This window comes from Alligator sinensis, unplaced genomic scaffold (genome assembly GCF_000455745.1).
Source record: "Alligator sinensis unplaced genomic scaffold, ASM45574v1 scaffold336_1, whole genome shotgun sequence".
Classification (NCBI taxonomy): Eukaryota; Metazoa; Chordata; order Crocodylia; family Alligatoridae; genus Alligator; species Alligator sinensis.
The window spans coordinates 196,544-208,940 of record NW_005842917.1 but is presented as its reverse complement, the minus strand read 5'-3'; the positions used below and the strand labels follow the sequence as shown (position 1 = coordinate 208,940).

At 52.5% G+C, this 12,397-nt stretch overlaps 1 pseudogene; it reads right to left on the bottom strand.

Moving 5' to 3' along the window:
- The window catches only part of LOC102374104, a 27,673-nt pseudogene that overhangs the window by 12,875 nt on the left and 2,401 nt on the right, over window positions 1-12,397 (bottom strand).

Below are 12,397 nucleotides of genomic sequence, written 5' to 3'. Positions count from 1 at the left end.
ATATATATATATATATATATGCGTGTAGAGTTATATGTCCTTTGATGTATGTATGTATGTAGGCTGATGTATATATCTGCACATGTATATATGTGTATGTATACTTGGGGGTAACCACGTGTATATGTATATATATATGTGTGTGTATACACATCTGCATATCTTTTTATCTGTATTTGTTGTTTAGATGTATAAATGTGTATGTGTGTGTATGTGTATGATTATATGTATGTAGATGTATGTTATATATAGGTGTATGTATTCTTTTATGTGAGTGTATGTTTATGTGTATGCATATATATGCATGTGTATATGTATGCACAGATATATATAGATATATAGATAGATAGAAAGATTATATATATACATATAAAAGATTGCACACATGTATACACACATGTGCCTATAAGTATGTATGTACATGTGTGGATACATAGATTATGTCTAGGTATACTTATATATGTCTGTATGTATACATGTGCACATGTATATATGTGTCTCTGTGTATATATATGTGTATATATTTGTGTGTGTTTATGCATACAAGGGTGTGTTTGTGTGTGTATGTATGTGTGTACAATATATGTGTACGTATGTGTGTGTGTGTGTGTATGTATGTGTGTACAATATGTTTGTGTGTGTATGTATGTGTGTACAATTGGCTAGAGGGTCGCACCCAGAGAGTGGTGGTGGATGGGTCGGCATCAACCTGGAAGGACATGGGCAGTGGGGTCCCGCAGGGCTCGGTCCTTGGACCGATACTCTTCAATGTCTTCATCAGCGACTTGGACGGGGGAGTGAAGTGTACTCTGTCCGAGTTTGCGGATGACACAAAGCTATGGGGAGAAGTGGACACGCCGGAGGGCAGGGAACAACTACAGGCACACTTGGACAGGTTGGACAAATGGGCAGAAAACAGTAGAATGCAATTTAACAAGGAGAAATGCAAAGTGCTGCACCTAGGGAGGAAAAATGTCCAGCATACCTACTGCCTAGGGAATGACCTGCTCCGCAGCATGGAAGCAGAAAGGGATCTCGGCTTCCTAGTGCACTCCAAGATGAACATGAGTTGTCAGTGTGATGAAGTCATCAGAAAAGCTAACTGCACTTTATTGCGAATCAGCAGATGCATGACGAACAGAACCAAGGAGGTGATACTGCCCCTCTATCGGGCGCTGGTCAGACCGCAGTTGGAGTACTGCGTGCAATTCTGGGCGCTGCACTTCAAGAGGGATGTGGATAACCTGGAGAGGGTCCAGAGAAGGGCCACTCGTATGGTTAAGGGCTTGCAGGCCAAGCCCTATGAGGAGAGACTGGGGGACCTGGGGCGACCTTGTGGCTGCCTATAAATTCATCATGGGGGCACAGAAGGGAATTGGTGAGGCTCTACTCACCAAGTCGCCCCCGGGGGTTACAAGAAATAATGGCCACAAGCTAGCAGAGAGCAGATTTAGACTAGACATTAGGAAGAACTTCTTCACAGTTCGAGTGGCCAAAATCTGGAATGGGCTCCCAAGGGAGGGGGTGCTCTCCCCTACCCTGGGGGTCTTCAAGAGGAGGTTAGATAGGCATCTGGCTGGGGTCATTTTAACCCAGCACACTTTCCTGCCTATGCAGGGGGTCGGACTCAATGATCTATTGAGGTCCCTTCCGACCCTAACATCTATGAATCTATGAATCTATATGTGCATATGTATAGTTGTGTATGTGCATAATTATATGTGCACGCGCACACGTGGCAATTAAGGCCTCAATCAGCTGTGGGTTCCAGGAGCTATTGCTGGGCCCTGCCTCATGAATGAGCCGTGCTTATGGGCAGAGAAAATGGTAGAGGGAAGAAAGAATGACTGAATGACAGGGCTCTTGCTCTCCCATGCAGGAGTCATGGGGAAACAGCAGAATTATTGGCAGAGACCTGGCACACTCATCACATGTCTGAGAGAGAGAGAGAAAGGCTGAGCCAGTGTAACTAGAGAAGGCAAGAAAACTATATATACATTTCAATTGAGCTAGCAACAAAGGAAGACAAAAGACTAAATATACATTTCAAGCAAAACCTGTAAAATGTGCATTGAACACAGGAAATATGAGGATTTGTTTAGCAAGTCACATACACATCCTCGTATTTCTCAAAACAGGCATCCAAGGTGTTGCAAATGTCTCAACCACTCCGTGTCTGTCTGAAGTTCTGTTAATAGACCATCACTGGTCTATTTTGAAAATTTGCCCCATTTTGAAAGAAATACTGCTCTTCCTAGCTGGGGGCCGGGCCAGGCTGTGCTCGAGGTGGGCAGTGGCAGTGCTGGAAGGGAGGCTACGGGGTGGGGGGTGCTGCAGCCACCCCAACATTCACCATAGCCCCCCTAGCTCCCCTCCCAGCACTGCCACCGACCATCCCCAGTGCAGCCCAGTCCAGCCCCCCAGGCTGGCCCCGGCTCCAGCCTACAATAGCAGCCTGCCCTCGCTCTTCGTGAAGATCCAGAGACAAACACCCGCCCCCATGCCCTCCTGGGGTGCATGCAGTGGTGGGAGCCACCCTCCGTGCCCTCCAAACAAGTTGGTCGCAGCTCCGTCCAGCGCTCTGCCCTGGCTGCGCAGTGCCTGCCCCTGCCCAGACTCTGCCTCACCACTGGGGCCTCCATCTGCCCCCACCATGACCCTTCCCCTACAACTTACCAGCCAGACGCTGCTTTCTAAGCTGCCTGGCTGCATATCAGCAGTCAGATCAGTATAGGCCAATACAGCTTGTTAAATATCAGCAATCGGTATCAGCTCAAAAAATTTCTATCAGTGCACCTCTACTATTTATAGCAATAGAATTATTATTGGTATTTATATAATTGTGATAAGTAATAACACCGCCACTCATAATAACTGTAGCAGTGACAGCAACACTCATAATGACTGCTACCAGTCTTATGTAGAGGCCTGTCCCAGCCTATCCAGAAAGGCTCAGCACAGCTTACTGCCCACATGCCCAATTCCTCAGAGGAAGGCTTAAAAAAAGACCTCCTGACACATACAGCAGAAGGGGGTCAGGGACAGGAATCCCACTCAGCTCCACGTAGCCACGAAAGCCGAGAATCCTGGGCACGACCCCTAGCACAACACAGGTATAGCTAAGCCCAGATCACCCCCAACTAATGGCTGTCCAACCTCATGTCGAGGCCCCATGCCCCCACACTCAGGTGTCTCTTTCAAGAAACATAGTGTGGACTTGCACCCATGTGTGTCTACCCTCCCCCAGGTCTAGTCTCTCTGTGTATTGAGACAGAGGCACCTTGAGCTGTGTGTGGCTCCTGGTCAGATGAGCAGGGGCTAAGTGTTGCGACCTCAAACCAAGATGCCCCAATTCACCTTTCCAGCTGGCCCAGTGCTCTGGAGGGACCCATCTCTTTGCTCCCACCCAAGCCTGTTTGGCAGGGCAGAAAGGAGCGATGTTACCAAAGCTGGAGCTTCCCAGGGTGTTACATTCAGGATGTCTCTGGGACCTTGCATTTTATCTGGTCTTGGGCTGCAGTGATCATGAGATGATTGAGTTCAGGATGATAAGGAAAAGAAGGATGGAGAGCAGCAGAATAAGGACCATGAACTTCAGAAAAGCAGACTTTGACTCGCTCAGGGAACTGCTGGCCAGGGTCCCCTGTAAAGCCAGTCTGAGGGGGAGAGGAGTACAGGGGAGCTGGCTGTACTTCAAAGCAGCTTTACTGAGAGGGCACAAACAAACCATCCAGATGCACAGGAAAACTAACAAGTATGGCAGAAGACCAGCTTGGTTTAGCAGGGAACTCTTGAGTAAGTTAAATCACCAAAAGGAAACTTATAACAAGTGAAAACTTGGACAAATTACTAGGGAAGACTATAAGAGCACTACTTGGGCATGTAGGGATGAAGACAGGAAGGCCAAAGCGTAATTGGAGTTGCAGCTAGCAAGGGTTGTGAAGGGCAAGAAGAAAGGTTTCTATGAGTATGTTGGTACCAAGAGGAGGTTCAGGGAAAGCGTGGGTTCCTCACTGAATGGGGGAGACAACCTTGTGACAGGGGTTGCAGAAAAGGCTGAAGTGCTCAAAACCTCTCTTGCCTCAGTCTTCACCGGCAAGTTCACCTCCCAGACGACTACACTAAGTAGCAGAGTTTGGGGAGGAGGTGAGCAGCTCTCAGTAGTGAAATAACAAGTTAGGGACCATTTACAAAGCTGGATATGTACAAGTCCATGGGGCCGGACTAGATGTACTCAAAGATGCTGAGGGAGTTGGCTGATGTGATTGCAGAGCCTGCTCTGGGTCCTGTCTCTTTCTCTCTAGTGAGGAGATAGAGGCAGCTTGAGCTGAGTGGCTCCTAGTCAGATGAGCAAGGGCTGAGTGTTGTGTCCTCAAACCAAGCAGATCTCCCAGTCTGCCTTTCCATCCACCCAGGATGTCTCTGGCACCTTGCATTTTATCTGGACATGTACAAAAGAAGCCCAAGCATATTTCTCCATAAGACAGTGTGTATTGGAATATTAGAGACCAGGGAACATTCCCCAGATGACAACATACTGCATTCACCCAGAGGATGTTCTCATACACTGCCCTCCCTTTCACAGAAGGACCTACCACAGGCTGCACCTCCCCGCCCCACACATTTCTCCCAGAAAAGGCACTCGACTGTCTCCTGCCCACAGGCTTCTTCCAAAGGTCAGGGTCCTTACTGCACAGCAGTACATGGGAGTGAAGCCTTGAGTGTGACCAAAACCTGTACCCGATGGTTCCCAACAGGCCTGGACCACAGTGAATCCTTGGCAAAGGAAAGGGGCTGGGAAGTGACAAGGAAATCTGCCCTTGAAAGGGTTCTGGGCCTTGGTTGGTTTCCATCTCACAGCTCTGGAGCAGGGAGAGCCCAGCCCAGCCACAGGGATACCATGCCCAGTGCTGGGGCTTTCTGAGCAGTCTGCATTAGTGCTGTGAAGAGCAGGAGGGCAGGGAAGCAGCAGGCACCCAGGGGTACAAAGTTCTGGAGAGAGGCTCAGAAACAAAACCTGCCGGGCTGGGCTCATGGGGTGACAGCAGCAGTTCCTTGCAGACCTGATGGGCACGGGAGGTGGCCAAGGACAGGCCCTGGGGCATTTGGAGTCAGCTGTCTTGGGGAGGGCACCCTACTGGGAAGGCATTTCTTCTCCCTGGCAGGAACTGGCTGCTTTTAGAGAACGATGGAGAAGGCATAGGCTCTAAGACCGATACAAAGATCATCCCCTCACAGGACCCGCAACATCTGGGCTGGCCTCTCCTTAGGTGTTTCCTATTATGCCCTCCCCAATCAAATCTTGGGGACCTGTTACTGGGTCCTTTGGGTTCTGCAGTGCCCTGCAAGGCCCAAAGGCTATGTGAAATCTTTTTGCACTCCCGCAGCAGGAGGCTGCTTGCCTAAAGGCAGCCGCTAGCAAGAGCCGAGCAGGGAGGTGTCTGCAAGCCCTCCCTGCACTGCTGGCACAATTACGGATGCTACTGGGTATGGATACACTGGTGTTTGACCAGGGTGGAGTTGTCCTGGAAGCTATCCTCACACAGAGAGGAGTGATGTTATTTTCCCCCTGTGTGGATGTATTGCTGTTGGGCCAGGCTGGAGGTTTGGGTGAAGCTCTTTCTACACTTGGGGCACTCATGTGGCTTCACTGCTCTGTGGATGTGCAGGTGGGTGGCCAGTATGCAGAACAGGGCAAAGCTCTTCCTACACACAGAGTACTGATGTGGCTTGTCCGCTGTGTGCATCCACTGGTGGATGGCGAGGTGGGAGGAACCGGTGAAGCTTTTCCTACATAGAGAGCACTGATGTGCCTTCTCCTCTGTGTGGATGTGTTGGTGCCGGGCTAACTGGGACGAACAAGTGGAGCTCTTCCCACACTAAGACGACTTATGTGGTTTCTCCTCTGTGTGCATACGCTGGTGTCTGGCAAGGCTAAAGGCGTGGGTAAAGCTCTTCCCACACTCAGAGCACTTGAATGGCTTCTCACCCCTGTGAATACGCTGGTGTGTGGCCAGATAGGAGGACTGGGTAAAGCTCTTCCCGCACACAGAGCACTGAGGTGGCTTTTCCCCAGTGTGGATACGTTGGTGCTGGGCCAGTTGGGATGAATAACTGAATCTCTTTCCACACTCAGGGCACTGATGTGGCTTCTCTCCTGTGTGGATGCGCTGGTGCTGGGCCAGCTGGGATGAATAAGCGAAGCTCTTCCCACACTCAGAGCACTTGTATGGCTTCTCACCTGTGTGAATACGTTGGTGCGTGGCCAGGTTGGAAGAGTGGGTAAAGCTCTTCCCACACACAGAGCACTTATGTGGCTTCTCCCCTGTGTGGATGCGCTGGTGCTGGGCCAGCTGGGATGAATAAGCGAAGCTCTTCCCACACTCAGGGCACTGATGTGGCTTCTCCCCTGTGTGCATTCGCTGGTGTGTGGCCAGGCTGAAGGAGTGGGTAAAGCTCTTCCCGCACTCAGAGCACTTGTACGGCTTCTCACCTGTGTGAATACGCTGGTGTGTGGCCAGGTAGGACAGGGTAAAGCTCTTCCCACATATAGAGCACCGATGTAGCTTTTCTCCTGTGTGGGTGCGTTGGTGCTGGGCCAGGTTACATGAATTAGTGAAACTCTTCCCACACTCAGAACACTTATATGGCTTTTCCCCTGTGTGGATGCGTTGGTGGATGGCCAGATAAGAGGAACTGGTGAAGCTCTTCCCACACTCAGAGCACTGATATGGCTGCTCCCCTGTGTGGCTGCGCTGGTGTCGTGCCAGATTGGAGGAATGGGTGAAGCTCTTCCCACACTCAGAGCACTGATACGGCTTCTCCCCTGTATGGATACGCTGGTGTCGTACCAGATCGGAGGAATGGGCAAAGCTTTTTCCACAAACAGAGCACTCATGTGGCAGAGCCCGGTTTGAGGGGCAGCCAGAGGTTTTCCGGCAGGGATGGCCTTTGCCCCTTGGCTTAGCAGGCACCTGCTGCTTCCCTCTCAGGTCTTCCCCACTGGCTTGGCTCGAATGCAGGGTCTCTTTCTGGTGGAACTTTGCCTCATGGCTTTTCAGCTCCAGAAATCCTTCCCTGTGCCCAGGGCTCTCTCTGGCTTCTGTCCTTTCTCCATTCCCACACCCAAGGGAAGATGGCACCTGCTTCACTCCTACATTCTCCCTCTGCTTATGAGGCCTCCCCATGCTCTTTAGCAATTGTTTTTCCTCATGTCTCAGGGACTCCATCTCTCCCAAGCATCCTGGGGAAGTCTGGGGTGGCTCCAGGTTTGCAGGCCCTTCTTCAGGACTGTGCTTCTCAGCATGGCTTAGCAGCCAGGCACCTCCTGCACGGAGAAGTAGTCTAGGTTAGTCCCAGCCCTCCTGATACAGACCAAACATTGCTGTGATGGGTCTGCGGGCATGACTGGACCTGGGCACTTACGCTTTCTTAAAAGAACAAGGTCCTTCTGCCAAACCACAAGTGCAGGGGGTGAGAAAGGGGAATGTCCCTGTGCCAGGCTAATGGTTCCAGAGCTTCTGGCCCAGCTGCCCCATCCCCTCAGAATCTGGTGGGAGAAACCCATGTGGGATGTGTTAAGAGAAGACCTGAATGGCTTTCTACTCCAAAGTGCCCAGGAGACCAAAGGCAGAATCAGTGTAAAGGAAGAAGGAGTCTCTCTAGGGGCTGCTCTGTCCCACAGTAATGATGGGTTCAAGAGAAGATGATGCCAAGCCCTCCTACTCGCTGGACCAACATGCTCCAAAAGCCAAAGTGCATTGGTGAGACTGCTCTCCACTGATCTGTGGCAGTCCTGAGAGCAACATCATGTACCAGGGAGGACAGCCTTGTGGTTGATTTTGGGGACCCACCAGAAGTCAGGGGTGTGTAAGAACAATGGCTTTACACTGGACCAGCTGCTTCTCCTTGGTAGAAAACGCCCATGTCGTTCCTCCTCCCTCCAAAACCTGATCTGGGAGGGGAGGACTTATGGCTGTGGGTCTCCTTCCTGGAAGGAACAGGGCTGTGCCTCCTTCCTGCTTCCAGGGAAAGGTCTGAGGTTTGAAATGGGCCCATGTGGCTTTCCTCCGTTGATGAGGCCCAGCCGGCCTCCACATCACCAAACTATGCCATGGGACAAAGGCCTTGGCATGAACCTGCATGTGGACTCTGCTGAGTCCCAAGCTCTGTGACACTCATGGCATAGGCATAAGCCATGGGGGATTTACTTCTCCCTGCAACATGAAGGTTCATGAATCCCACCCACCCCATGGAGCCATACAATGCAACTCGAGACCAGAATTCAACACTTCCTCAGTTCCAGGTTGACCCGACCAGGATACACAAGGCAGAGCTCCAGACCTTTCTCTTATCCTACAATAATGGCTATGTGGAGCTTCCACCCACTATGCTGATTTTCATGGGGGACTACAAATCCCATGCCTTGGGAGAGGGTGCAATAGAGGTATGGCTACCTTGAGTTGGGGAATCAACTCTTACATTTCTATCTTCATTTTGCAGTGTAAGACCATGTTATCCCAAGGAACCAAATCTGTACCTAAACACTGAAATAGCAAATACAGTTTCCCCATGACAATTGTAGTTAGGGGGAGAAGGGAAAGGGTGCTTGTCTCCTCTGCTTCAAATTTCAGTGCATGGGAACAACACCTGCCTGGACACATGACTACTTAAGCTATTTGAGCTCAGAAACACAGCGCCAGGCAGGTCTGCAGGTTCCAGGCCCCCCCTCACTGTGGGCATGGGGCATTTCTGAGAGGAGAGTCGGGGGAGGGGACAGCCACAACTCACCTGGCAGCAGGCCCTCTGACTTTGAGATGCCCCCACGGTCCTCATCATCACCGACCCAGAGCTCCTCCTGGCCTCGCACAATGCGGCGGATTAAGTCAGGGGTGGGACCTCGATATCCTGTTTGGGGCAGTGGTTAAAAAGTATTTATGACTAGGTACTGGATGCTAAATAACCAAGTGGAATATGGGGAATGGCTACAATGAACTCAAGGATTCTACTGGGGCCCTAGAGGACAAGGAAGGGAGAACATTTAGGATGCAATAGAAGGCACCACACGGGGAAGCCTTTATAGATGATGACCTTTGTCACCCAGGTGCTGGGGAATGGTCATTGGGAAATGTCACCACCACTTTCACTTTGAGGCAGAAGAAGGGTCTGAGACCAACAGAGCTCCCATAGACAGGGGGTGGAGATGCAGTGACATACGATGCACAAAAGAGCGTAAAGATGAAACTTTCACTATTTATATGGCACCAAAATGAAGAGATACTGGACACACTGGTGGCAGGATAACGTGTCTTAGTGTCATTCCAGGCAAAGGAATGGAAGTGAGTTTCTTCTGTGGGAAGGTTCAAAGCGAGGCCTGGCAGCAGTGAACAAAATCCAGGACAGATGGCTGATCAAGACACTTTTTTCAGGGAGAGAGGGTCATTCCCCAACAAGGCAGAAGAAGGGAAATGTTCATATCTGCAGTGGCAACAAAAGCAAACATCACATCCAATGTGAGGATCGTCCCAAAAAGGGAGAAGAGCACACAAGTGGGGAAATCCTGCAGTGTTTTAAACAAAGGTCCTGGATGCAGATAAGAGAACGCAGAAGGAGACACCTTTTGCATCACATCAAAGTCCATAACCTAGGAATAACTGACATGGTCTTTGTTGAACAATAAAGGCCTTGGAGCCTTTCCCCAAGAAAGTCCTTCAGGGTAACTGGAGGGAAAATAAAGCACTAGAAAAGCAAACTGACCTCACAGAAGGTAAGTCCCTCGGCCCTGCCCACAAGCCAGAACCACCCCTGTATCAGAGACCCTCTGGAAATGACACCTGTTTTTTAACCAGTCCTGCACTGTGCCCACATCTTTTAATCACTGACATGTAGAGGGATGTCAGGAGGAGGAGACAACAACTTCTGTGAAGGGCAGAGTGAGCTCAGGAGCAGGTCTCCAAGTAAACCCAGCCAAGCCAGAGCCTCTGGCCTGTGGAGATGAAGACTGTAGGAAGGAACATGGGCAACTCGTGCTGCCTTAGACCAGACCCACTGTCTGGGGGGGTCCTGCGGCTGATACTGCCGACTGGGGAGGCCCCCCCACCCATGGCTGATCTCGCTGCCCTCAGGGGGGGGTTCCCTGGGAGCAGCTGCAGCGATCAGCCAGTGCTCGCAGAGTGGGCACCGGCATTCCCACCTGCCCCTGCTGCCCATCACCTAAGCAGTGAGCATGGCCAGTCAGGGGGTGCACCAGCGCTCTCAGGGTGCCCATGTACCCCCTATGTGTTGCCACTGGGAAGGAACATGGGCAGAAGCTTCCAGGGATCTAAAGATAGACATTCCTGAATTCCATCATGTGTACAGGTCACTAGAGATGCAGTCAAGGAAATGCTGATCCAAAGGGTGATAACAACAGGGGCTGATAATGCTTCCGATACCCTCTTTTGGGCCAGAACCAAAGGAAAGAAGGGGGATCTAGACAGCACTGATTGAGCAGGCTCAGTATTAGATGTGTGGGACAGTACAAGCTAGGTGGAACAGGGAGGGAATCACAACCATTCCCTGAGGAACAGCTGGCAGTGAAATTTTCTGCCCACTGAATTGGGGATGACAAGACTACTCTGAGAAGGGAAAGGGAGATGCACTCACCAAGACATGGCTGGGTATGGAAGCACCGGGGGTTACAAGAACGGGAAAGACTCAGGTGAAGGTGGCCAGATCAAAAGGAGCAGATGTCATTGTAAAATGTGAGAGATGCATGACTATGCACAGAGCTGTGGGGAGGATATGGATTTCAACCCCCAGGGAAATGCTCATGAGGACGAGAATCCTGAGAAGCAGGGAGAAGACAGTAAGGGTCAGCGCCGACACGGCTGGAGGGGGAAGCAGGAAACAGCGTTACCCAGGGAAACGAGGGCTCGCCAGTTCCTCAGCATTTGGTCCCGGTAAAGCCCCTTCTGTGCGTCTTCCAGCAGCTCCCACTCCTGCCGCATGAAATACACAGCCACGTCCTCAAAGGCCTCCTGGAGCTGCAGGCACAAGCGTTACCCCATCAGTGTCTCCTGGTCCAGCTGCCTCCAGCCCCCGCCGCCCTCTCCACAATCCCTCTGCGCCACACCTCTCTGCAGGCTGGGCCATGACACACAGGGGTGCAAAATGCCCCCTTCTATACTGACACGGGATGTGGGTGCAGCCATGGATGCAGGGATCCACGTGTCGGTCCTGACCTGGCTCATCGCATTCTACATGCTTGGGCCTTTGAGGCAGCACCTTTAGGGCCAGATGATCTACGACTATAGCCTGGCTTTCCCGTACCAGCACCCCCTGCTATTGGCACTGGTAATGAGCTCCAGCAAACACGGATAACACTGCTGCAGCCCCCGTCACCAGAGGCTTGTCAATCCTTAGCGCTCTATGCTTCCTAAACTCTTGACAAGCCCCCTGGCTCCTCCCAAGCACAGCCCCAGATGTACTGCCACTGGCAGCTGGAGCTGTTGCCCTGCTCACCTCCGTGGTCTCCACCTGCTTTGCCAGCCTCCCCTGCCCCTGCTGCAGTCGGCTTGGTTCCAAGGTCAGGGAGCCTCTCTCCCCCAGCCTCCCTGGGGAAGTCCTCGGCAGCTCCAGGTTTGCAGGCCCTTCTTCAGGAGGCTGCTGATGAGCTTTCCTCATGGTTCCTGCACCTGTGGGTGGGGAAGACAGTGCACAGGTCAGGCCTGGTGCTGCCTGCAGGGGAAAGCCTTACTGTTTTCCTGTACTGGCCCGTGACTGCAGCAGCCAAAGGCTCTGGCGTGTGGGAGAGGGGGGAGATGGAGAACAACCGCTGCGGCCCTCAGACCCACACCCCAGCCCGCACCCAGCCCCTCACCTGACTCCAGGTCCGGCATGAGCTCCTCTCTGGGGCCACGAGGTGGCTGGTCCCGAGGCCCTGGGCTGTCCCACTGCGCTGCCTCCTCCAGAGGCACATCCGCAGTTTGGGCCCGCGCCTGCTCCGGCCAGGGATCGCCGGGCTCCTGCAGCGCCCGGGTGGGCTGCATCTCATGTGAGGCCGCCTCCTCAATCTTCACACTCACCGTGACCTGGGGACAAGAGGAGCGTGGCACCGGGGAGCAGGGACTGGGAGAGACGGGGAGACAGGAGACATCCCCCAGGCACACGGAGACGGGGTTGGCAGCACCCACGATCAGGGTGAAATGCTCGCACATGGAGCTCCTCCTCCTCCACCTGCCCCAGCGTCAGTCCCCGGGTAGCGCAGCCCTGGCTGTGCGGCTCCAGGCGCCGGCGCGGGGAGCTGGTGCGTGTGGCAGCGCGGGGTGTGCGGGGCGGCGGGGGCACGGGCTGGCTCACCTCCTGCCCCCGCGTCTCCCGGCGCGACACCGGCTTCTCCTCCCTCGCCCTCTCGACC